This window comes from Mustela putorius, unplaced genomic scaffold (genome assembly GCF_011764305.1).
Source record: "Mustela putorius furo isolate JIRA1106 unplaced genomic scaffold, ASM1176430v1.1 tig00003859_pilon_pilon_pilon, whole genome shotgun sequence".
NCBI classification, from domain to species: domain Eukaryota; kingdom Metazoa; phylum Chordata; class Mammalia; order Carnivora; family Mustelidae; genus Mustela; species Mustela putorius.
In genome coordinates, this window is record NW_025422011.1 from 21,146,515 (window position 1) to 21,174,407 (window position 27,893).

Sequence of the window (27,893 nt, forward strand, 5' to 3'; positions counted from 1 at the left end):
ATTAGAGATAATCCTGAAATGAATATTTCAATACTCATAATTTGGCTCTTCTTGGCTACAAATCTCTCTCTCTCTCTCTCTCTCTTATTTTTCATGAAACTAATTCTCACATGAAAATTTCTCTTATTGTAACACCAAATTTTCTCACCAGTTTTCAGGTTTTTTGTTTGTTTGGGGTTTTTTTTTGCTTTCATTGTCATGTGTCTTTATATATTTTTGGTCTGTACCAGTTGTTGTTTGTCATTTGTTAATAGCTTTATTGAAATATGTTATATGCCATAAATTTGGGGCACTTAAAATATACATGTCAATGGTTTTTAGTATATTTACAGAGTTCTGCTTTTATGTCAAAGGAGTTTCTAGTAATGTAAAATAAGGACAGAATTTCATCACTTAATTTTAATGATTATTGGATACCAAAAGTGGTCAATTATAGCATTCACTCTACTCTGGCCATGCAACATTATAGAAAGTATGTCTTCTCTTCTTTCCATGGTTGCTCTGATTGTGTTAATGACTCTATCTTCTCTGTCTAGAATTTTTGGCTCCTCTTTTATAATTATCTCATTCTTAGCTTTGTGTCTATCATTCTTACAAAGACCATCAGTAGCCTGGTAATGAGAACTCTCCCTATGCAAAGGTTTCACTTGAACTCAAGAGAAAATGACCGGCTTATAAACAACTCTTGATCAACCTTTTCTTTGACATGTTTTTCTATGCCTTACAACAACTTCTTTTAGCTGTGTCCTACTCAGTAGTTCTTCACAGATACCTATGAGAACATCCTCTCAAGGAGCCATATATTTTAATTATTTAACTTGCATTTCCTTTTAGTTTGCTGTGGGTTTGTTGTCAGCTGGTGAAATTACAAGCACCAAACTTTGAAGTTCCTTTGCCTATAGTTACTTTGGTAGATTACTCCAAGACAGAGAAGAGCTACAGCACTATTAGAAACTGGTGTGGCAGTGCAGCACATTTCCTAAACTAAAAGAAAAACAGCACCATGAATTTTTTGAAATACCCTCAAGTTTATATTTGACCTATGCTTTCTAGAAGGTGATTCTTTTCTTTAAAAAAATATTTTTTTCCTCTGCAGTGGAAAAAAACCAGCAGTTTGTCGTAAATATATCACCAGCTATAATATAATTTATGGCTAAATTTACTTCTTCCTTTAATTTCCACTGGTTCTATTCTAACCTGAACATTATTTACAATCCCCTTAGTCACTGAATTAATTCTTTAAGCACTTGAATTCAGTGTCTCCATTCAAAAATCATGCATAATGTTGCCATACTAAGTTTTCTAAAATACAACTATTACCATGTTTTTCTTGGCTCAAAAATCTTTACTGGTTCCCCATTTTCTTTAGGATAAAAGTAAAGTAACTTAGGCATTATTTAATGGGAGAGTAATTTATAGAGACAAAAGTTTTGATCCCTATTCTGTTACTTTGCAATTTTGTGATTTGAAGGCTATTGCAAGTCATTTCCTTTGTTGACTAAGTTGACTATACCTTCAAAGTTACTGAGAAAATTAATTTAGTACATGCCCAGTTCTTGGAAAACAGTAAATGCAAAATAAATGCTTCCTGCATTTCTTTAGCCTTATTTCTTTTTTTTTTGGATTTTATTTATTTATTTATTTGAGAGAGAGAGAGCACAAGCAGTGGGAGTGGTAGGCAGAGAAAGAGGGAGAAGCAAGCTCCTTGTTATGCAGGGAACCTGATGTGGAGCTCGATCCCTGGACCCTGGGATCATGACCTGAGCCAAAGGCAGACGCTTAACTGACTGAGCCACCCAGGCATGCCAGCCTTAGCCTTATTTTTAATCCCTTCCTCTTTTTTTCCTAATATACATATTTTTAAATATATATATTTTTTTTTTTCCTGAACACCTACTGTTCACTATGTATACCATCAGTGTCTGTGAGGGATATGAAAAACAGACAATGTTATTGTCCTCAAAGAGCTCAATGTAAAGAACATAAGGATAGGGCAATGGAAACTTACATAAGAAGATGTGGAAGGATTTATGAAATACATAGTTGCTTAAGTCGACAAGACTTGGTGATTGAATGGAGGTATAAGGATAGTTAAAGGAGAGGACAGAGTAATGGAAAATCCCAGGGTTTATAGATCAAATCAGTGGTTAGATGGCAAGTCTTCTCTTTTTTTCCCACAATCTCTCTCTTTTTCTGTTAGATGACCCCTTCCCTTGAATGGATTAGAAATTTCTTAAGCTCACAATATCATGGCATAGAATTGCTTAAATTTACCAAAGTGCTCTGTATATAAAATAGACACTCAATGAATGACTAATGGGGTAAATGTTTGTAGAGAAGAAAGCAATTTGGGGGTGAGTGAGGTCTGCCAGAGATCAGTGCCTCTCCTTGCTATTAGTTAATCAATCCAATCACATGAAGTGATACCAAGATGTAAGTACTCACTTCCATGGTGAATAGAGTTACTTTTAACAAACTTGGAAAGATTCACACATCATATGTTAACCATTTTAATTCTATCTCCTGGAGTTGTTAAAAAGCAAAAGTGGCTGACTTGGGTTTGTTTTTCTTTTATTGCTTTTTTCTTAGTAGTGGCAAACTGAAAAAAAATGTATGCAGGTGAGAGGAAGAAGAAAATCCAAGAAACAGTTTATATAAAGGAAAATCACATTCCAAATTTACTAACATTTTACAATAGACTATAAATAAATGACTGTTTCACAAGGCCTTTTAATTCATATATATAAATGTATGCACACATTATATACATGTATTAAATACATGTACATTATTTGAACTACCAATTAGTTTTTGTTTATTACTACTGTGTGGTATTTAAACTACTAATTAAGTTCCAAACTTATGTGATCTATTCGGGGTTTGAAGGAGTACTAGATCTCAAGTACTAGAATTATTTTATTTTCTGTAACATTTTACTGTGAGAGAAGCCAAAAGACTAGAAATATAGGTACATTAATTCTTTTTTGTTCAGCTATACATAATTTTTAAAACTTTAGTATAGTTAACATACAGTTATATTAGTTTCAGGTATACAATATAGTGATTCAAAAGTTCCATATATTACTCAGTTCTCATCAAAATAAGTGTTCTCAATCCCATTCAACTAGTTCACCCATCCCTCTACACACTTCCCCTGTGTTAATCATATTTGTTCTCTGTAGTTAAGAGTCTGATTTTTGGTCTGTCTCTTTTCTTTTTTTTTTTCATTTGCTTTGTTTCTTAAATTTCATGGTTGAGTGAAATCATATGGTATTTGTCTTTCTCCAAATGGCTTTTTTTGTTGACATTATACTCTTTAGACCCATCTATGTTGTTGCAGTTGACAACATTTCATTCTTTTTTATGGCTCAATGGGTATAGTAATTCTTTTGTTTGTTTGTTTGTTTGTTTGTTTTTGTTTTAGTGGGTTCCCTGCCCAGCATGGAGCTCAATACTCTGGACCCTGAGATCAAACTTGAGTTGAGAACAAGAGTTGGACCCTAAACTGACACCCAGGCACCACTGGGTATATCAATTCCTGGTAGGAATTTATAACAGGCCATTTACAAAAATATGGAGCTGATGAAGAAATTGGGAATAGCCTTGATTTCCAGTCAGAGGCAAAATGTTGGATAGAGATGAACATGGCAGTGACTAGGAGTGGTATTCCAGGCATCATAATAAATCTTACCTTTTGAAGGAACAGAAATATACCCTAATTACTGCTTATAGCTCTTGACACTCTGTGATGCTATCCACTAGGTAGGAAACAAGAGTCATTCACCTTATATTAACTAGCAACTAGAAGCCAGGCACTGTGTTTGTAAATATGCAGCAAAGAATAAGGTATTATTTCTGTGTTGCAGAAGCTTGTACTTGTGCGGTGATAGATATGTAAACAAATGATTCTGAGATGCAGTCATGCTGATCCCAGGCCCACAGAAGACATCAGTCTTTCATGGGGCTCTTTTTTCTGCTGACTCAGGACCTGGTTTCTGATCTTTCTTAGCACTGTGGCCCAAGCTGCGCTTTTGCACCATTTCGAGCTGGCATGCAAAGTGAGGTTATAGGCAATGAATAAGAGTTTCTGATTGTATGAATGGAGAGAGTTGAGGAAGCAAAGATGCTCTGCCTGATCTTATTGAAGCAACCTATTTTAAACTAAGTGATTTTGACCCATGCTAGTTCAGTGAATTACAGGTAGAAGGCTGAGATACATATGGCAGCATAAATGCAAGCACCTTGAGGCCAGTCCTTAGGAAATGGAGTAATCCTTTTGGAAATGCCAGTTTTCTGCTATGCAATTTGGAGCACAGGTGACTAAATGAGAAGCTACTTACTCTATTTTTAGGGGGGCATCTGTTATTTTACATTACCCATATCCTCATTTTTTTTTTTTTTTTTCGTCTTAGAAGCAATGCCAAGCTATTGTCAATGCTCTCCTCTCCATTTAGCATCTCTGCATGTTTGGCCCAGAGATTCTGGATTTCCCTCACAGACTTTTTTTTTTTTTTTTTTTTTTAAGATTTGTTTATTTATTTTAGAGAGAGTGTGTGTGTGAGAGCTGGGGGTAGGGGCAGAGAGGGAAAGAATCCTCAAGCAGACTCCACTGAGCACAGAGACTGATGCAGGGCTTGATCCCAGGACCCTGAGATCATGACCTGAGTTGAAATCAAGAGTCTGATGCTCAACTGACTAAGCCATCCAGGCAGCAACCCCCCAACTCCAACAACAAGAGCAACAAATGCTCTTAACAGTTAAGTATCCAGAATTCATTTTTGAAAATATATTAAAGAAAGGTAGATACCTTACTAAGTCAGGGCTGAGAGTGCCCACTGTCTCCATTTCCTGTCTACTATGCAATGGCCCCTGGGGCTCAGGCCCCATGTGGCCCTCAAAGATGTCCCCAGAGAGGCAGAGTTCCTGCCTATGGGTAGGTTGTCCTCCTCACCCATATATTTTATTGTCATAAGAAATGGAGTTTTTGAGTCATAAGAGGTTTTTTTTTGCAGTGATCACCCCTTCCCTAAGCTGAGTGCCAGAAAAAGAAAAGAGTTTAGGAGAGTGTAGGAGCAAGAGGCAGAATTTATAGAGTAATGACTTGGGTATGAGGGAACAGAATAGAACAGTACTTGGCTCTTACTAGGTTTCCTATAATTTTATTGTGTGTGTGAATGAAAACATAGCTGCAGCCTGAACTCAAATTAAAAGTCTTGTCTTCGTGGTGGCTGGAAGCCAGATCACCTTTCCAGCACAGAAGATGCAAGACTGGAATGGAGAAACTATATTTTCATGTTAATCTTAATATAGGGAATTCTCTAAGTGATGTAGCTGAAATTTTGTCTTAGTTTCTATTATTTTTTAATACAGTAATACAGGGATTTTTTTTTGTATTTTTAACTTTTAAAAAAGTGGAAAAATCCTCTAATTTAGGTGTCCACCAATGTTGTTTATAGATGAATTTCACTGAAATCATCCAAAGAGATTTTTCATGATCCTAATATGGATCCCACTGTCTGTAATTCAGATTCACTACATTATAGAGTTATATGCATTTACTAAATATATTATGCGCTTGAAATCTCTTTGTAATATTATCAAAAGGATAAATACTTTTAAATGATTGAAAATTTTCAATCACTAGACCAAAATTTTTAAATTGCCAAAATCAGTAACAGCTTATAAATTGAACCAAAATTTCTTATTTTTCTTCACATTTCTACTTGGCCTACAAAAATTGACACTTTTTCTTTTTTTTTCCTTTCTACCTCCCAAGCCCCCCGCCCTGCCTCTCAAATTCTTCCTATCAGAGAGATCATATGATAATTGTCTTTCTCTGATTGACTTATTTCACTCAGCATAATACCCTCTAGTTCCATCATGAAAAAATGAAATGGGATGGGTTCAGGAGGGAAACAAATGATAAGAGACTCTTAATCTCACAAAACAAACTGAGGGTTGCTGGGGGAAGGGGGTTAGGGAGAGGGTGGTTGGGTTATGGACATTGGGGAGGGTATGTGCTATGGTGAGTGCTGTGAAGTATGTAAGCCTAATGATTCACAGACCTGTGAATCATTTGCCCTGGGGCAAATACTACATTTCATCTTAATTAAAATAATTAATTTAAAAATTTGACATTTACAACTATTACAGAAAAAAATCCGATAGTTCTAGGAAAGATTTGTGATTACTTTTGAAATGATTTGAGGAAATGGACACTTTTATGAATAAATATAAGCAATTTTATTTTCTGTTCATGAAAGAAGGAAAAATGAAGAATGTTTAAGGTTATGATGAGAATATAATTGGGACAAGTGATCTGTATTTTTTAAATGCTTACTAGTTGAATTCTAATGTGCTTCTTTTAGCTCAGACTTCCATACTACTCTTAAAGAGGTTCTTTGCCATATAGGCTTGAATTTTTTTTTTTTTTTAAGATTTATTTATCTTAGGGAGAGAGAGTGAGAGAGCGTGTGGAGATGGGTAGAGGGAGAGAGAGAATCATCAAGCAGACGCCACGCACAGCACAGAAACTGATGCAGGGCTCCATCCCATGACCCTGAGATGAGTGAGAAGCTTAACCAGCTGAGCCACCCAGGCCCCCCATGTGCTTGATTCTTCAGGTGACTTACTACTCTGCAAAACAATATATGATTTTCATGGAAATAATTGTTTTACTAGTTCCAGATAATCAATGTGTATACATACTGCCAGAGAGCAAGAATATTTGTGACTTGAAATATTCCAAATATATTATAAAATGTTAAACATGTTTGAAACATCATCCTTAGCAGAATTAAAGAGAATAGAGTCAATCATGCAACAAGTGTTTCTGTCCATTTACTGAGCACCCCTATACTAAAAGTGAAAGGATCTTTACATTCATTTTTCATTGAATCTTGTGGCACCACTTAAATGAGAACAAACAGGCTATGCCTGCAGAGTTTGCTATTCAAGCCATGTCAACTGCATTTGGCAGAAACTCAAAGGAAGGCAGAAGAATGAGAAAGTTTTAGAGTAAAACAAAGAAAAAGAAAGAAAGGAAGGTTTCTGGTATGCTCTGATTGGAGGTCACTGGCATGGGGAAGCAGGAAGTGGGTTAATTAGAAGCAGTGATTTGTGTAAGGCATATATTTGGCTTTCTAAAGTTCCTGACTTGGAAACGGGCAAAAAAATAGGACAGCTGGCAATTATGGACCACGTCCTGATCACCCTGGGCTGGTTGCTATAGACGTTGTTGGTCAGAGACCTGATATCATAGAAGATCTGGTCACTGTCCATTTGTATACACAGTCTCTCAATCTTTACCACTGCCAAGTACGCTTTATGGCACAGAAACAGAGGCAGAGAAAAACTAAATAACTTTCCCAGGATTACAAGTTCAGGTAAATTTGAGAAGCTGAGATTTGAAATAAGGTCCATCTGATTGAAAGTCCTTGCTTTTATCCACTACTTTACCTACTTCACACTAAAAAAGAGCTAATATTTTGAACATAATAATGCATTATATTTGTATCTGTCTGTGCCCAAGGTTTTTTGCTTTTGTTTTCATTTTTCAAAGGCCTGTATTCATTCCAATGTGTATTATGAGTTATGTAAGATCAAAAGGTCTCAAGTACAAAAAAATTCAAGATATGGAAAAATAATAAATCTCTTTAGAAGCTTATAAACTCAAAAAAGGACTTTTAAAATATTTTAAATATCTCTCAGAATTAAAGGTTTATTTAAAAAAATCTTAATTTTGTGTTATTTTGTCTGAGATTCAATTTGTCTAACTACAAAAAATGTCTATAATGTTTTGAATAGGCAGACAGTTGTTTTCCCTTTGAAAGATTATACGGCACACCAGAGAGAAGGAGCCTACTGAAGAATTCTAGACAGCTGAGTAAGAAATTCTCAGTAATTGTAAATTACCTTACAAGCTCTTACTGATTTTGGCAACTCAAAAATATTAGTCTGGTGATTGAAAATTTTCAGTTGTTCAAAATATTTATCCTTTTGATAATACTACAAATAAAGATATATCAAGCAGATAATATATTTAAATACAGACTTTTTATCCTCTGCTTAAGCCATAGGTTCTATCATACGAGCTGGGTATGAGTTGAGAGTTAGAAGTAATGGGAATTTGGGAAGAAAGAAGGATGAGGATGAAATTGCAGGAGTATGTATTTTTTAAATGCACTCACAAAAAACAACCCTAAGTTCAAGAAAGTAATTTGCACTAGAATAAGGGAAGGACTAATGGTGAAGAGTCAAGAATGCACTGTTATTGTTTTGGTGTGACATGAAGTTATCGTAGGTTGACATGAAGTTATCATAAGTTGAGCTTATGCAATTTTGTCTAATGCAGAGAGAAGCTGAGATATCCTTTGGACCCAAGAGCAAATCATTCTCTATGAAAATGTCATTACCAACAGAAAAGATTTTTAAAGGTGCCTATACAATACAATTCTCCCCCTAAAGTTTTATTTAAAAAGTGTGCTATTTATTGTGAACTTAGCACAGAGAGGACACTATGAAATATGTAGTGGAAATAGATATTATCAGGGCACAGTTACGCAGTTATGTCCTATATCAAGTACTATTGTTTGCAAATTATGGGCTTTGATACAAAGATGTATTTTGAGATAAAGTATTTTGAGAAAAATTAAAATTAATTAGGCTCAGTTGGGTTATGATCTTGATAGAAGAAAGCATGAGTCTCTGAATTTCTCCTCTATTATTTACTAACTTGGGTAGAGCAGGAAGCATCTATGATCCTCAGAGTTCTGATAAAAGCATATCTGGAGATACACCACCCACTTTAGTGTCCTGCCTTGAAAGTACTCAGCCCTTTGCCTGACAAGATATGCCTAGCACAGTGTTCAGTATCAACAAAATATTATTTTTTCCATTCTTCATGGAAATTGGATATTGTGTTGGGCCTTCCAGAAGATATATACTTTTGAAAGGAGAAGTATTGAAGAAGAAAAACAACTGAGCCACTCTAGGCTTATAATCCAATCTGAGTTTAAATTAATAGACAATTTAGTTTCTATTTTTGCTGGCTGATATTTATTCATCTAAGAAAAAAACCTGCTCAAAGGCTGGCAAGGTTGGATGAATTATCTTCCCCTATAGATTTTGTCTTAGTCACCTTTCCCTGGACCAGGATCTCAATTTTGTGGGTAACATTAGTTTAAAGGTAAATTTCAAGAAAGTGTAATAGTACTAGAAGAACTAGAAGATCTTGTTCAATAGAAAAAAAGTTCTGAAAGTTAAAAATGCATGCTTTTAATTATTAAATACAAATTGTGGTAATTCTTTGTATTAGGTGCTTAAATTTAACTTAATTTAACCCTTACTGTAGTTTAAATCCAAAACACATTTATCAAAAGCATGAAAATGCCCATTTCATTTTCCAAAATATTTACTTTGTATTTAAAAATTTAGAAGAAGAAAAATGAGTTACAGTACTCTATATTATTTCTGATAGTTTTGATATCCTTAAATTTCATGGAATTTACTGAAATGTGGATATCAACCATTCTGAAAGGTCCCCCAATAATGGGTCCATGATTAAAGGAGTGAGACTGATACAAAGCGAAGGTGAAGCAAAGCTTTATTTTGTGCCAAGCATCAAGAATCAAACCAACCGGGCACCTGGATGGCTCAGTTGGTTAAGCAACTGCCTTCAGCTCAGGTCATGATCCTGGAGTCCCAGGATCAAGTCCCACATCAGGCGCTCTGCTCATCAGGGAGCCGGCTTCTCCCTCTGCCCCTCGCCCCTTTCATTTATGCTCGCTCTCCCTCTCTCAAATAAAATCTTTAAAAAAAAAAAAAAAAAGAATCAAACCGGCCAGGGCCGCACCTCCTACACCTCTCTTACAGAGAGGGCGATCCCTCCCCGCTTTACAGACTAGCTTTTAAGGGCAAAGGCCATGTGGTTGGGCCTGGCCACGCACAGGTGGCCAATAAAATTGTAATACGCAGAGAAAGCTGCACAGTCATGCTAGGTCACACGTAAGTGACCTATTGAATTACAATTTACCCTAGTAGATATTTGAACCTGCCTATCACCCTGGTCAGAACTGGCGCCCAAAAGACGCCCAAAGGGCAGGGCCCATACTCCTTGGTAACTAGGAAGACAGTATGCACCCCCTTTCCCCCCCCACTGATTGGATATCTCCATCTGGCCTGACCCACCCTTGTATTTGAGCTTTGTTACCTGGGACTGGTTTCTGGGACTTGTTTTTAAGGAAGTCCCCTGGGGGAAGGGGGGCAGGGACAGTTTAAGTGTTAAACAACAAAGTTATTTTTTAACCAGATGGAAGAATTCTGGCTAAATAGGTTCTTACACCTCAAAGGATAAAGTGAACACTAAATAGGGGAAGATGAGTGAAAACTATTTCAACATAATCTCTCTAAAGCAACTCATGCAATTAATAACATAAAACAAATTATGAAAGCAATTCTGTTAACCAGATATTAAAGACAATGAACTTTTATAACTTGGCCCTGCAAAGACTACTGGACATGTTGGAAAGAGTGCAGGTTTAGTAATATAGCACAAGAATTTATAAATCAGCCATATGAACACCATGATAATGCTAAAGATGATAAGAGTAATAGCTAACAAAAGCTTACAATGTACAAAGAGTTTAAATGCACCTAGCATTGTTCTAGGCATTTACATGTATTACTTCAAATTAAGTTATTTTGATTTCTATTTTGAGCTAGATAATTTTTTAAAAGATTTCATTTATTTATTTGACAGAGAGATCACAAGTAGGCAGAAAGGCAGGCAGAGAGAGGAGGAAGCAGGCTTCCCGCTGAGCAGAGAGCCTGTTGCAGAGCTCGATCCCAGGACCCAAGATCATGACTTGAGCTGAAGGCAGAGGCTTAACGCACTGAGCGACCCAGGCACCTCTTGAGCTAGATAATCTTTAACAATTTCCTGTTACTATTATAGGTTTGTACTGCTCCATGGGTGCAACTCTGGGTTTGTTTCCTCCATGCTTAACTCACTTTTTATGCTATCGGCATTCACATTCAGAGCTTTCTGCATATTGCACGAAACAGAAAGGCTGGAAGTGGGGTGAGGCAAGTGAAACACTCATCTCAGGCATAAATGTAAGGGAGCATAAAAAAACTCACTCGAGACAAATTGCATTTCAATGCACAATTTTTAAAAATAAAAATGAATGCGGGAGAGTTCGGAGCAAGATGGCTACAGCATGTCGGGGAGTCAAGGGCCTGGTTGCTCTAATAACCGGAGGAGCCTCTGGTCTAGGTCTGGCCACAGCAGAGCGACTGGTGGGGCAAGGGGCCACTGCTGTGCTTGTAGACCTGCCCAACTCAGATGGGGAGGTCCAAGCCAATAAGTTAGGGAAGAGCTGCGCCTTTGCCTGATGCGCCTTCTCTGATGTGACCTCAGAGAAGGACGTGCAAGCAGGCCTGACTCTAGCAAAAGAAAAATTTGGCCGTGTGGATGTGGCAGTCAACTGTGCAGGCATTGCAGTGGCCATGAAGACATACAACTTAAAGAAGAATCAGGCCCATTCCTTGGAGGATTTCCAGCGAGTTCTTAATGTGAATCTCCTAGGCACCTTCAATGTGATCCGCCTGGTGGCCAGTGAGATGAGCCAGAACGAACCAGACCAGGGAGGCCAACGTGGGGTCATCATCAACACTGCCAGCGTGGCTGCCTTTGAGGGCCAGGTTGGACAAGCTGCATACTCTGCTTCCAAGGGGGGCATAGTGGGCATGACCCTGCCCATTGCTCGGGATCTGGCTCCCATGGGCATCTGAGTGATGACCATTGCTCCAGGCCTGTTTGGCACCCCGCTGCTCACCACCCTCCCAGAAAAAGTACGCAACTTCTTAGCCAGCCAGGTGCCCTTCCCCAGTCGACTGGGTGATCCCGCTGAGTATGCTCATCTGGTATAAGCTATCATTGAGAACCCATTCATCAATGGAGAGGTCATCCGGCTGGATGGGGCCATTCGCATGCAGCCTTGAAGGGAGAGGGCAGAGAAAACCCACGCTCTTCATTCCTTGCTTCCCTTGGAGTACTTTACAGCAATCTGGGAGGAAGTCCCACAGCCATCTTGTAACTGCCTAGCTATCACACCCCGTGCCTAATAAAGTCTCTATTTCTCACACACACACACACACACACACACACACACACAAAAAAAAAAAAAAGAAAAAAAAATGAATGCAAAGACTCCATAGATGAACAAAAATATAAAAATTTCAAATAGAGACAAGATCAGTAAGTGCTACATTACAGTTTGGAAGAAAAGAACAAATCAGAAATACTGATGTTCACCTTGGATGAATTGAGTAAAATATTATCTCAATTACTGAGTTTGGGGGCACCCCTTAAATCTTGTGTTTGAGGTGAGTGCCTCACTGGCCTCACCTAATGCCATCTCTGTTGGTCATTATTTTCATACATGGTTTTGTCACAGTTGGAGTGGCGTACATATTTCTCAAATGAAGCTTTTTGCCATAGAAGAGGAAAATGACTAATTTCCTACACAATACTATCTGGACAACCCTTACCCCAGAAATAAAACCGTGCAGTGTCTCTCCAATACACTGCTTCTCTAATTTAAGGTTGACCAGGAGAAAGAAAGTATAAAACAGAATTTTAACTCTTGACTCAATGCATATATATTAGTTATACCAGCATTACAGAAGATGATCAAGGGACTGCAACTTAGTGTACTGTTTCTAAATAGCAATTATTATTGCTCAATAAAATGTTATTGACTAAAATGCAAAGATAAAAAAAATTGCTAAAGAAATTTCCATTTAAATCTCTTTTACTTCTACCCAGTGATATACTCTCTAGTTTATTGGTGGCATGAACATTCTAAAAAAGACTTAAAAAAGGTATTTTTTTAACTTAGGGTTCAGAGTCTTGGTTTTATTTAAACTGAAGAAGAACAGAGACATTATAATTATTCTCAAAAGGCCAGTAATAGAGTCTAGGGATCATTTACTTTCAATCCCTAGTAGTTTTTGAATATAAAAGAAATCAGTAGGGAGTCATATATTCTTCCAGAAATATTTATTTAGGGAACAAAGGTGAATATCACATAGTTCCTACTCTTGAAGAGCTGAAACTTTGATATGCATATATGTCTTTTTTTTTTTTTTAGGAAAAATCAGAATATATTTCTGTCTTTTACCTTGATGTGTTTGAAATTCATGTTACAAATAAATTTTTCAAAATACTCTCTTAGCACAGTGGTTTAATGGACACCTTGAATGTGGATTATTATTTGATGAAGACTAGCTGGAAAATTCTAATAGGCGTGAGATTAAAACTCCCATTGTTTCTTGGAATTCCACTGATGCTCTCCATGTTCCTACATTTTAATCTTTTTTTCTCTATTTCTTTGTTGCAGACTTTGCAGAAAATGTAGATCACCATGGCACATTTATAATGTGAACATAAAGAAGGAATTCACATTTTCTCGGTATCTACTAAGGGCCAGAAACTGTGGTAGGAAAAGACCACTTGTTATGTATCTCATATAATTCTCACAGAAATCCCTAGAAATACATATGATTATTTCTGCTTGATATTAAAGGAAATTATGTTATAAAGCAGTGAAGGGATTTGTTCAAGATCACATAACTAATGGATTTCAAAGTTTCTATCTAGTCCTGTCCCAAAACTCATGCCTACCGTATTTTCATGCAGACACAGCCCAGGATATTCATGAGTGAACTGGGTCGCTCTAGGAAGTATCAGGGTGCACAGGGAAAGCCAAGTTGTCAAGGGGCAGGAAGTTACTCCCTGACTATCTAACACCAGCCACAGTGAAGAGGACAGTTGAGAAAGAAGAAAGAAAATAACAGTCAGAGAAACAACTTTACGTAAGTAAATTCATAAAATTTGTGTATATTCTCTATGTTTTTAAGGATTAGAGAGAAAAATAAAGGAAATGGGAAGATAAACAATGTTCAAGTCATGAATGGGAAGAAGAAGAGAACACAACGTTGACCCTTTGTTTGGTTGGAACATTAATGATAAGGAGACCTTGTCCCCAAAGACAAAAAAATACAAGTGGATGGTCATCTTTTAAGCAAGATACTAGCCTAAGGAAAAAGTCTTGTCAGTTTAATCTAGAAACCACTGAACCAATGTTGTTAAAAATTGTGTTTTATATTAATAAAATCCCAAATCTAGATCATGTCTCTCAAAAATGTTATGAAAGGGTGAAAAGATTTACCTAATTTACATTTAAAAAATTACATAAAGTTTACAAGATGTGAGGTAGATTTAACTTACCAGGGTTGATTCCCTGGATGCTGGCCTCTCAGAGGAGAAATTACCTCTTGCAGAGCTCTGGAGATAAGTGTTGAAAGCAATTGTGATGTTGGTCAACTCTAAGTCTTGAAAGTTGGCCTTTTTGCCCTCACTCCAAAAGAGCAGCTAGTGCTAAGAATAGCTATGAATGTGAGCTGGTTATGGACAGCTGGAGTCCAGGTTCTACCAGTAAAATTGCTACTTAATCCTTGCTCTAATTCCACAGGGAAGGGTCTAAACTTTGTCTTATCATGCAGTTTGAAAGCCACAGAGCTCAAAGGGTCAAGGTTTCTTATTACACCATAACATCTGGCCCTACTAGATATCTCTGTATGCCCTGAAAGGAAAGGGTGAGGTGCCCCCCAACAGACACATGCAACTGATGCCAGCATATGAGTTCTCCCTAGGAACATAGCTCCATCAGGCTGAATGTGTTTACCCCTTTGTCCTCATTTGCATTATATAAGTTTAACAATATCAAACAAAGATACAAATGTTCATACCATTCTTATTCTTAACCCTAGCTGGCAAGCAGTACGAGGATAAAGGTAATATTTATCCAAACAGCAAACACCACTATTTAAGTGACAGAACTTCAGAATCCTGAGCTGCGTATATTATTTTAAGTTTCCCAGGACTCCCAGGACAAAGTTGTACCACTGATTCCCCCCATTACTCAGTCAGGAGCTTTCCTGAATTCTGTCTCTCTCTGTCCCTCTTTCCCTATGTTTGATCTATCACTTCATTTATAGGCAATGTAGTTGCTATTATGTAATCTGGAACCCTCCATCTATTTAAGGCTTTTACTTCCTAGAAAGAATTGTTGCTAATCACAGCACTTTTTATAAAAATATTCTATAGCAAGTCATTAACGAAAACAGTCTAAATTTCCCAGAGGAGCCCTTCTGTTTCTATAGGAAGAAAATGTGCTCTTTTTTGTTATGGCTGTATTCTTTCTTGGGAAAATGATTTCTATACTGCTTTGCACATACTGCAGCTTTTTTCTCACAGTACATTTGTAGAAGGTTATGAGGTCTTTCCCTTGACATTGAAGCACAGTAAAGGAAGCCTTACAACTCCCATATGAAAATTTAACATTGATCCCTGTCTGCACCTCCAATCCAATAAGTGTATGCCCACAGGTGTGTAATTATTCACAACCCACTGTTGTTTCAGGTTCAACTACTGAAATGAGCAGGCCATACTTTGTGGCGTCATTTTCTCCAGATGCTATTTATGGTCTTTTTGAGGCATCAACTAATTGGATGCATGTATCCAGGGGAGTTTATGAAAAATATGTTTATGAAGAAGCAATAAGCATTTGTTTTATCAATACATATTTGTTTGTGTAGGTTTGTATACTGGAGGCAATGACAGACTCTGTCTCTCTTCTCCCACTCCTCAACCCCACTGATCCATTTCTACTATTTCTTTTCCACTAGTAGTATGGAATTTAAAGATACGTTCTCATGTTTTGAGCCAGATCTGTTCTCCTTGGCTATAAGCAAGGAGATTCTGCTACTTTGTTCTGTGTTTACATATTTCTCCAGTCCAGAACAACAGCAGCAGCTGTAAAGGTAATGTCTCCTGACTCCTGTCCTTCCAAGGACATGACAGTAGCTGTGTGATAGCTTGGACATTCACTCACCACCCATCTGTGTCAGCTTTTTATAAATTTCATTTTCATACAGAACCTTTAGAAATTTTGATGAGTTTCTTATAGAGCTAAAATAAAGCACTTCTAGACAGACATAGCCACTGATGAAAAATGTTGGTTTCTTTTTAATCAGTCTTAGAGATTAATATAAAGTCCTGCTTTGTAAATCAATGAATCCCTACTTACACTAAACAAACTTGTTTGCTTTACGTATCAAAATAAAAAAGGGTAAGATAGAGGTTACACTTGCAATGTTACAATAAATAATTTAAAAAAAATTTTTTTTTTTTATTTATTTAACAGACAGAGATCACAAGTAGGCAGAGAGGCAGGCAGAGAGAGAGGGGGAAGCAGGCTCCCTGCTCAGCCGAGAGCCCGATGCGGGGCTCGATCCCAGGACCCTAGGACCATGACCTGAGCCAAAGGCAGAGGCTTAACCCACTGAGCCACCCAGGTGCCCCTACAATAAATAATTTAAAAGCTACACAATAAAGCATATTTATGATTGGTTTTAAATAAATAATGTGTTAAAAAGAGAACATCTCTCCATAAAACAAAGGACTGTGGAATGTCACTAGTAATGCTTCTTTTTCCTGGCATTTCAGGAAATTTTTCTCTAAGTAGTGGGTTATATGAGAGAGTTGAAGATCTCTGATTTACTGTTTTGGAATTGTTTTATATCCAGAAAAAAATCTCATTAAAATTTAGTTACTGTGGGGCGCCTGGGTGGCTCAGTGGGTTAAGCCGCTGCCTTCGGCTCAGGTCATGATCTCAGGGTCCTGGGATCGAGTCCCGCATCGGGGTCTCTGCTCAGCAGGGAGCCTGCTTCCTCCTCTCTCTCTCTCTGCCTGCCTCTCTGCCTACTTGTGATCTCTCTCTGTCAAATAAATAAATAAAATCTTTAAAAAAAAAAGATAAAAAAAAAATTTAGTTACTGTGAAACAATCTAACAATTTTTATTGTAAAACAAAATTTTTAGCTAGATTTGAGTTTCAAAAAACAAATAAATTGGGAACAGATTGGATAACACTTAAATCTAATCCAAAAACCTCTTTAAGTATAGAGTAATTACTTCTTTTTACTCTCTGTAATAGAAATACATAAAAGATCATGTAACTACAAAGAATATATGTAGCCTGAAGAACCCAAGATACAAATTTATTAAAATTTAAATGTTAATCAACAATGAACACAATCAACAATATAGAAAGAGCATCTGTAACTCTAAAACAAAATGAATAGTATAAACAGTAAGAACTATGGCCTTAAAAAGGGATAAGTCCTCATGAGAAATATTCAACACCTGAATTCCTAGATTAAGAATATAGCTTACTAGATCAAATATCTTTCTTTTTCTTGGATTCTTTTTAAAAAGACATTTATTGATATTTAATTGGTATATTAAAAACTATACATATTTAATAAATACCATTTGATGAGCCTGGACATATGCAGGCACCCATGATACCATCACCACAATCAAGATAACAGACATATCCATCACCCTCAAAAGTCTCCTTATATCAATTTTTGTTTTTGTTTTTTTTGTGATAAGAACACTAAACATTGATATTTACCCTCTTAACAAACTTATTTTTAAGTACATAATACAGTATTGTTGACTTAGGCTCCTTGTTGTACAGTAGATCTCCAAAATAAATTCATCTTTATACCAACTGAACAACTCCCATCTCTGCCCCCTTCCCCAACCTTTGGTAACTACCATCATATTCTCTGCTTCTTTGATTTTGAGTATTTTAGATAAATCACGTAAGTGGACTTCTATAATTTTCATATTGCTTATTTTGCTTAGCATAATGTCCTCCAGGTTCATCCATGTTGTTACAAATAACATAATTTCCTTCTTTTTAAAGGCAGAATAATATTCCACTCTTTGATACACCCCACATTTTCCTTATCTATTCATCAATGGATATATGGGTTGTTTACATAACCTGGCTATTAGGAATACTGCTGCAGTGAACATAAAAGCATAGATACTTTTTTAGGGATTGTGATTTCAATTCTTTTGAGCCTATACCCAGAAATGGGACTAATGGGTCAATGGTGGTTCTATTTTTAATTTCTTGACTGTTTCCTAAAGTGGTTATACCATTTTACATTCCCAATAGTATAGAAGTTATAGTTTCTCTACATCCTCATCAACACTGTTATCTTTTTGTCTTGTTTCTGTTTATTTGTTTTCTCTTGTATGAAGGGCAATGTTAAAAGAATTGAGAAGATAAGCCACAGATTAGGAGAAAATATTTGCAAAGACATATCTGATAAAGGACTATTATATAATATACACAAATAACTCTTAAATCTCAAAAATAAGAAACAAACTGATTAAGGGGAACCTGGGTGGCTCAGTTGGTTAAGCAACTGACTTTGGCTCAGGTCATGGTCCCAGAGTCCTGGGATCAAGTCCCACATTGGGCTCCCAGCTCCACGGGGAGTCTGCTTCACCCTCTGACCTCCCCTCTCATGCTCTCTCTCACTTTGTCTCTCTCTCTCAAAATAAATAAATAAAAATCTTTAAAAAAAAAAAAAAAGGGGACGCCTGGGTGGCCCAGTGGTTAAGCCGCTGCCTTCGGCTCAGGTCATGATCTCAGGGTCCTGGGATCGAGTCCCGCGTCGGGCTCTCTGCTCAGCAGGGAGCCTGCTTCCCTCTCTCTCACTCTCTGCCTGCCTCTCTGCCTACTTGTGATCTCTCTCTGTCAAATAAATAAATAAAATCTTTAAAAAAAAAAAAAAGAAGCAAACTGATTAAAAAATGAAACAAAGATCTTAACAGACATCTCAGCATATAAAAAGATGATCCCCATTGTTTATCATCAGGGAACTGCAAAAAGCCAATATGGCACAACCATAAACCTGTTAGAGTGGTCAAAATCCAGAACACTGACAAACAACATCAAATGCTGACAAGGATGTGGAGCAACATGAACTTTCATACTTTGCTGATGGGAATGCAAAATGGTACAGCCAATTTGCAAAACAGTTTGGTAGTTTGTTATAAAACTAAACATTTCCTTACACATGATCCACCAAATGTGCTCCTTGATACCCAGAGGAACTGAAAACTAGGTCCACATAAAAACCAGTACCCAGATGTTTATAGCAGCCTTATTCAAAATTGCCAATTCTTGGAAGCAACAAAGATATCCATAGTTTAATTGATAAATACACTACAGTACATCTAGACAATGGAATATTATTCAGCACTAAAGAGAAATGAGCTATCAATCCATGAAAGGCATGGATAAAATGTAAATTCTTATTACTAAGTGACAGAAGTCAACCTGAAAAGTTTACAGACTCTATGATTCCAACTATATGATTCTGAAAAAGGTAAAACTATGGAGACAGTAAAAAATAAATAAATAAATAAATAAACCTGGTTTCTGGATTTGGATTGGGGAGGACAGAGATGAACATTCAGAGCACAAAAGACTTTTAGAGCAGTGAATTATCATATTAATGAATATAAATCACTGCATACTTGTTCAAACTCATAGAATATAGAATACAAAGAAACTCTAATATAAACTATGGGCTTTGGGTAATTATGGAGTGCCAGTGTAGGTTCATCAATTGAAACAAATGTACCACTCTGGAGAGGGATGTTGATAATGGGAAAAGCTATGCATACATGGGGATAGGGAGCATATAAGAAATTTCTGTATTTCAATTTTGCCTTGAACCCAAAAGTTCTCTAAAAATTAGTCTTTGTTTAAATGCTAGCTAAGCTTTTCTTCTGAGAAAGCAGTAGGGAAGTAAAAGAAAGGGAAGCACAAAATATATGTAGATTTTAGATACCAATGTATAACATATGAACATTAACATAATTAGATATCAGAATTGCTTCCTGCTTTTTTACTTCACATTTTAATTACTTCATTTCCATTCAGTTGTAGTTATTTTAACACATTCAAAATTAGCTTAGTTAATAAAGCTGTGACTAGTCTTAAATTTAGAGTGGGTAAAATATTTGAATATTTTTGCTATTGAATAAAGGAGTAACCTCAAATATAATAATTATTATATTTTGCTTTTAGAGTCCTTTTTTAGCAAATCTCAAATTTAGCATAATATTCCTGAAAAAAAATTACTGAAGTCTGTTTTATATTTCTACATCAGTATAATAAAGAAGCTCTAAAATATTAGTCCATTTTCAGGAGAAAAAAAAAATTGATCTGATTGCACCCCATTCTACTTCTGATATCAATGGCATATATTATTCATAATATAGATAGCTTCCACTTTGAAGCAAAACACACATGCAGACCTCAGAGCATAGCCAGTAAAGCAGAGATGTGACTGAAACAAAAAGCCAAACAAAAATTGGTGTAAAAGTAATTGGCACTTTGGAGAAGAGGAAGGTTATCAGGAACCCTGGATGGAGAAAGAAAAGGAGACACAAAGATCCTGGCAACAGCTGAGGGTAAATGTGGATGCCCCGTGTCCAATTTCATATTCCCGACAGTGTTGCTGCCGGAAAGAGGAGAGCTACCTGAACCACAATTTTCTTTGCTTGAGCAAAACTTAACACTTCATTTTGTTAAACCAGTAAATACAGGGTGTACTTGTTAATGCAGCATAACTGCTCTACTTAAGGAATGCTGTACATGCCCTGGGGAATAGTGAGACTAAAGTGATATCTAGTGAAGACAAAGCAAGTAGAACAGCCAAAATACTTTTGAGATGACAAAACCATCCATAAACTTACCTCATTCGGTAGAATTTGTACCTTGGCATTCCAGTTGATGTCAATTCTTCCCAATATAAACTATAGATTCAAAAAAATCTCAATCAAAACCCCAAAAAGCTATTTGTTATATATCAACAAACTTATTCTAAAACTTATCTGGGAATGTAAGACTCTAAAATACCCTAAAAATACTGCAGAAAACAACAAATTTGAAGGATTCATATTTTTAGAGCTACACAGAGTTTCAGTAATCAAGACAGAATGGTATCAACAAAAGAGTAGACACACAGAAAAATAGAACAGAATAAAGAGCCCAAGGATAGACCAAACAAATGTACTCAGCTGATTTTTGACAAAGGTACAAAGTCACTTTAATGGAGAAATGATCATCCTTTTTTTTTTTTTTAATGGTTCTGATACGATGGACATCCAAATGTAAAAATATGAACCTAGACACACAACTGACATCAATGACAAAAAATGAACTCAAAATGGATTCCAGGTTTAAATATAGGATATAAAACTCTAAAACTTCTAGAAGAATATATGGGATAAAATCTACATAAACTTAGATTTGGTAATGAGTTTTTGTATATAACACCAAAAGCATGATCCATGAAATAAAAAATCAGAATCTATTAAAATTTAAGGCATCTGCCTTATGAAAAAATAACTGTTAGAAGAATAAAAGGACCCCAAATGGATTGGGAGAAGCTATTTTCAAAATATACAGGTGATAAAAGACTTGAATCCATATTCACCACGACCAAGTGGGATTTATTCCAGGGCTGCAAGGTTGGTTCAACATCTTCAAATCAATCAATGTGATACAATACATTAGTAAAAGAAAGAAAAGGAACCATATGATATTCTCAATAGATGCTGAAAAGTACAGCATCCTTTCTTGATTGAAACTCTTCAAAGTATAGGGATAGAGGGTACATACATCAATATCATCAAAGCCATCTATGAAAAACCCACAGCAAATATCTTTCTCAATGGAAAAAAACTGAGAGCTTTTCTCATTAGGTCAGGAACACAGGAGGGATGTCCATTATCACCACTGCTATTGAACACAATACTAGAAATTCTAGCCTCAACAATCAGACAACAAAAGGAAATTAAAGACATCCAAATTGGCAAAGAAGAAGTCAAACTACCACTCTTTGCAGATGATATGATACTTTGTGTGGAAAACCCAAAAGACTCCACTCCAAATCTGCTAAAACTTGTACAGGAATTCAGTAAAGTGTCAGGATATAAAATCAATGCACAGAAATCAGTTGCATTTCTTTACACCAACAACAAGACAGAAGAAAGAGAAATTAAGGAGTGATCCCACTTACAACTGCACCCAAAACCATAAGATACCTAGGAATAAACCTAACCAAAGAGGCAAAGAATCTGTACTCAGAAAACTATACTGTACTCACAAAAAAAATTGAGGAAGACACAAAAAAATGTAAAAATGTTCCATGCTCATGGATTGAAAGAACAAATATTGTGAAAATGTATATGCTACCTAAAACAATCTACATGTTTAAAGCAATCTTTATCAAAATACCAATAGTTTTTTTTTTCAAAGAAATGGAATAAATAACCAAAAAAATTATATGGAACCAGAAAAGACCTCGAATAGCCAGAGGAATGTTGAAAAAGAAAGCCAAAGTTGGTGGCATCACAACCCCAGACTTCAAGCTCTATTACAAAGCTGTCATCATCAAGACAGTATGGTACTGGCACAAAAACAGACACATAGATCAATGAAACAGAATACAGAGTCCAGAAATTGATCCTCAACTCTACAGTCAACTAATCTTCGGCAAAGCAGGAAAGAATGTCCAATGGAAAAAAGACAGTCTCTTCAACAAGTGGTGTTGGGAAAATTGGACAGCCAAATGCAGAAAAATGAAACTGGACCATTTCCTTACACCACACACAAAAATAGACTCAAAATTGATGAAAGACCTCAGTGCGATTCAGTAATCCATCAAAATCCTTGAGGAGAACACAGGCAGCAACCTCTTCAATCTTAGCTGCAGCAACTTCTTCTTAGAAGCATCACCAAAGGCACGGAAACCAAGGGCAAAAATGAATTATTGGGACTTCATCAAGATCAAGGTCTTTTGCACAGCAAATGGAACAGTTAACAAAACCAAAAGACAGTCGAAACAATGGGAGAAGATATTTGCAAATGACATATCAGATAAAGGGCAAGAATCTAAAATCTAGAAAGAACTTATCAAACTCAACACCCAAAGAACAAATAATCCAATCAAGAAATGGACAGTGAACATAAACAGATATTTCTGCAAAGAAGACATCCAAATGGCCAATAGACAGATGAAGAAGTGCTCCACATCACTCGGCATCAGGGAAATACAAATCAAAACCACAATGAGATACCACCTCACACCAGTCAGAATGGCTAAAATTAACAAGTCAGGAAACGACAGATGCTAGTGAGTATTCGGAGAAAGGGGAACCCTCCTACACTGTTGGTGGGAATGCAAGCTGGTGCAGCAACTCTGGAAAACAACATGGACATTCCTCAAAAAGTTGAAAATAGAGCTGCCCTATGACCCAGCAATCACACTACTGGGTATTTACCCTAAACATACAAATGTAGTGATCCGAAGGGGCATTTGCACAAGAATGTTTATAGCAACAATGTCCACAACAGCCAAACTATGAAAAGAACCTAGATGTCCATCAACAGATGAATGGATGAAGAAGATTTGGTGTATATATATACAATGGAATACTATGCAGCCATCCAAAGAAATGGATGTAACTAGAGGATATTATGCTGAGTGAAATAAGTGAACAAGTGAAATAAGTCATTCAGAGGAAGACAATTATCATATGATCTCCCTGATATGAAGAATTTGAGAGACAAAGTGGGGGATTTGGGGGATATGGAAGGAAAAAATGAAACAAGATGGGATCGGGGGGGAGACAAACCATCAGAGACTCTTAATCTCACAAAACAAACTGAGCGTTGCCAGGGGGAGGGGGGAGAGAGAGGGTGGTTGGGTTATGGACATTGGGGAGAGTATGTGCTATGGTGAGAGCCGTGAAGTATGTAAGTCTGACAATTCACCGACATGTACCTCTGGGGCTAATAATACATTATATGTTAATTTAAAATAAGAGAGGGGGGAAAAAAAGACTTGAATCCAAAACCAAAAAAAAAAAAAAAAGAGAGAGAGAGAGAGAGACCATTTAAAAACCAGTATTTGGAAAAAAAAACAACCAATATTTGAAATCAAACAACCCATTTTAAAATATAGGCAAAAGGTATGAAAAAAATCTCTCTCCAAAAGATACACATATAACAAATAAGCATATAAAAAGATAAAAAGATGTTCCACATCATTTGTCATTCAGGGAATCCAAGTTAAAACAATGAGACACCACAACAAAGCTATTAATGGCTAAATTCTCCAAAACTGACATTACCAACTGCTGGCAGGAATGCAGAGCAACAGGAACTCTCATTCATTCTGGTGGGAATGTGAACTGGTACAGCCACTTTGGAAGACAGTTTGGGAGTTTCTCACAATGCTAAACAGTCTCACAGTAAGACCCAGCAATTGTGCTCTTAAATATTTATCAGACTGATTAGAAAATTAATGTACACACAAAACCAGCACATGGATATTTACAGCAGCTTTATACATAATCACAAAAAACTGGAAACACCAAAGACAACCTTCAATATATGAACAGATAAAATATATTAAAATATATTAACATTCATAAATTAGAATATGTTCTATTTAATATTATTAAATTATAATTTAATAAATGAGATATTAAACCATGAAAAGACATGGAAGAATCTTCACTTATATTTTCAAATGAAAAGAGTTTGAAAATGCTGCATATCATAAGATTCCACTTATATGCATTTTTTTATACAAAAAGAATAACCATAGAGATGATAAACAATTTAGTGACTATCAAGTAGACAGTCACTGGGTTGAATAGAGGAAGCACAAGGGATATTTTAGGGTGGTGAAACCATTCTGTGTGACACTGTAATGATAATTATGACATTATACATTTATCAAAACCCATTCAACTTTACAGCTTAAAAGTGAATCTTCATGTACGCAAATCTAAAAAATCATCTGGGAAGGGTGCCTGGGTGGGTCAGTGAGTTAAAGCCTCTGCCTTTGTCTTGGGTCATGATCCCAGGCTCCTGGGATCCAGCCCCACTTTGGGCTCTCTGCTCAGCAGGGAGTCGGCTTCCTCCTCTCCCTCTCCCGGCCTGCCTCTCTGTCTACTTGTGATTTCCATCTGTCAAATAAATGAATAAAATCTTTTTTAAAAAAATCATCTGGGAAATCCAGAGAGCCTTAGCTGAGATATATATTGTGCAAAAATACTGTAATTGTATTATAAACACTTGAAACAGCATTATTGAAGGGGGTGGGGAAAAGGTTCTTACCTAAGTAACTTTGGAAATACATAAAGTCTGTGAGAGTAAAAGAAAAAAAATGCACATAAGACACTATAATTGATGAGGTTGCTTCAAACTGAGGTGTGGATTAAACATTCTGAAATTACTACACACATAAATGAGAACTGAACATGTAACTTAGTGAATGCTCAGTGATGGAAACAAGTTTCTCATTGTGTTTCTCAAGTCAAGAGGAGCCTAGAAAGACATGAAGACTAAATATAATGTGAAATATAATGTCATATCCTAGATAGCATCCTGAGACATGAAATAGATATAGGTAAAATGTAAAGAAATGTAAATAATATATAGGTTTTAGTTAATAATTAAATATTAGGATCGGTCCATTAATTCCGGCAAATGTACCAGACTTATGGTACTTAGTATGTACCACATGCAAGGTGTTAATAATAGGAAAAACTGGGTGTGGTATATATGAGAACGCTCTGTACTATCTTTGTAATTCTTCTTTAAACACAGAACTTTTCTAAAATAAATTTTGTTTTTTAAAAATAAAGACTTTCAAAAAACAAAAATAAAAAAAATAAAAATGAAGTCTTTGAATCTATACTTCCAAAGTAATAACTTCATATTTCTTTTGTTTGAGTTTATTTTAAACCTATTTTGTTAGAGCTATCAATTCTAAGGAAAAAGGGTCTATCTTTATCAGTGTTTTTAATCCATCTGTTTAATTACAAGTTCAAGGTAAATGATATATTGATTTGGTATATTTTTATGTTGTGAAGTGATTACCACCATAGCATTAGTTAACTCCTCTCCCACCTCACATAATTACCATTTCTTTTTTGTAGTGAGAACATATGAGATCCACGCTTATAGCAACTTTCAAGTATGTAACACAATATTGTTAGCTCCAATACCATGCTATACATTAGATCCTCAGAACTTACTCATCTTATAACTAGAAGTCCTCTTTGACTAACATCTCCCCATTTCTCTCTACCACCCCCCAGCCTCTGGCAGCCACCATTCTACTCTATCAGAGTTTCTATTTAAAGCAGCTATGGGTGCTATTGGTGGATCTCTTAATCAGAACACCCACCATTTTTATCTTCAGATCTTAGTAATTACCATCTGGACTGTATATTGTTTTATATCAATCTAAAATATAACCAGAGCTTAACATTTTCTGAGAGCTTACAGTAATTGGCTATTCTTAGGTAACAGCTTTGCAAATATTACAATTGGTAAATTCATTAGTTCATTGACAGAAATGCCTTCTTTTTCTTTCTGAAAGATTATAAATGTTATAGCACTCCTCCATACGCAAACTGGTTCAAAAATACCAAATCAAAATCAAAACCGACTCCAGAAATATAACTATCTTCAACTCTGTTTTCAATCCAGGTGTCTTTAAAGCTCTATGTGTGTGTGTCTATCAATAATTAGTCAGCTTGGAAGAAGTAAACTGTTTCGTAAAATATTTTTTAAAGAATAGTTAAATAGAAGCTAATTGAACACTAACAAACATTGAAGTTCACTTTTTAAAAGTATTGATGTTAGGTGCAGTTCTTCCCTAAAGCTCACCATGTGCATTGATTTAACCAGGTTTCCTCTAAGTTGCCAAGATGAAAAATTCCATAAGAATGATTAAAAATTATAATTTACATTAAAATTACTTCTTACATAAATGCTGTGAAATGATTGCCAAAGCCTGATTGTTTTCCGTGACTCTTTGGATAGGTTAGGAGAGTCAGAATGAATGGGTGAATTGATACTTTCCATTTCTGCCTCTGGTGTCTTACAACTGTTCTTTTCATTGAAGAAAACACCATAGTAGGTAAAATGTGCAAATGAGCACGTGTTGTGATGAGCACTGAGTGTCATATGCAACTAATGAATTGTTGAACATGACATCATAATCTAATGATGGTCTATATGTTGGCTAACTGAACATAAAAAAAATGAAATGCAAAAAGAAAAAAAAAAGGAAAAGAAAAATAAAGAAACAAAACAAAACATGTGCAAATGAAATTATTCCTGGCTGGAACTGTACTCTCTTTTTAGTATGGAAAAAAAATTTAGTGTACTTAACTATAAGACAGTGAATATATGCCTAAGAGTCTTCAGCAGATCTATCACCTGTTTCAACAGATAACTTACAGCTGAAGGCCAATGCAAGAGACAAATTGGAAGCAATTTATCTACTTAATACATGAGAGAGCAAGATGAAGACTTCCAGTCTCTTACAGAAAATACGGTTCAGTGAAATTGAATGTATTTAGCCAACTTTTTCTTAAGTTGGAGAATTCATTGGTGCATACAGAATTGGTCATTGTACATGTAAGCAGCTATTTTGTTCAGTGAACATCTGTTTGCAGATCCAAATGAGCTGGTTAATGGAAAGGGAGATAGCAGAGAAATGGTAACATCTGTCTCTTGAAGATTTGCCTTTGATGCTTACTACACAAAATGCAAACTTTGACTGCTACCCAAGCATAATTCCTGTGTACTAAAAGCATTCTCTGTTAAAAAAAAAAAAAAACTGCAAAAGAATAATCAATCATATGCACTCATGAGCAGTTACTATATTCTGATCCCTCAAGAAGGTGTGTATGAATAACGCAAAAGTATGAGACACAATCCCTACTCTTGCCGGGTTTATAATATTATTTAGAAAAATAAAACGAAATAGCTAAATTTTAAAAATGGACAGCTCAAAACATGGTTAAGGACAAAGGATATGGAACTTTAAATTAGGAGAGTGGAGTCTAAATGCCCA

General features: G+C 36.0%; 1 pseudogene; it reads left to right on the forward strand.

Annotated features, from left to right (window-relative positions):
• Window positions 1-11,195: 11,195 nt before the first annotated feature.
• On the forward strand, window positions 11,196-12,146 carry LOC123387772 (annotated as a pseudogene).
• Window positions 12,147-27,893: the final 15,747 nt, after the last annotated feature.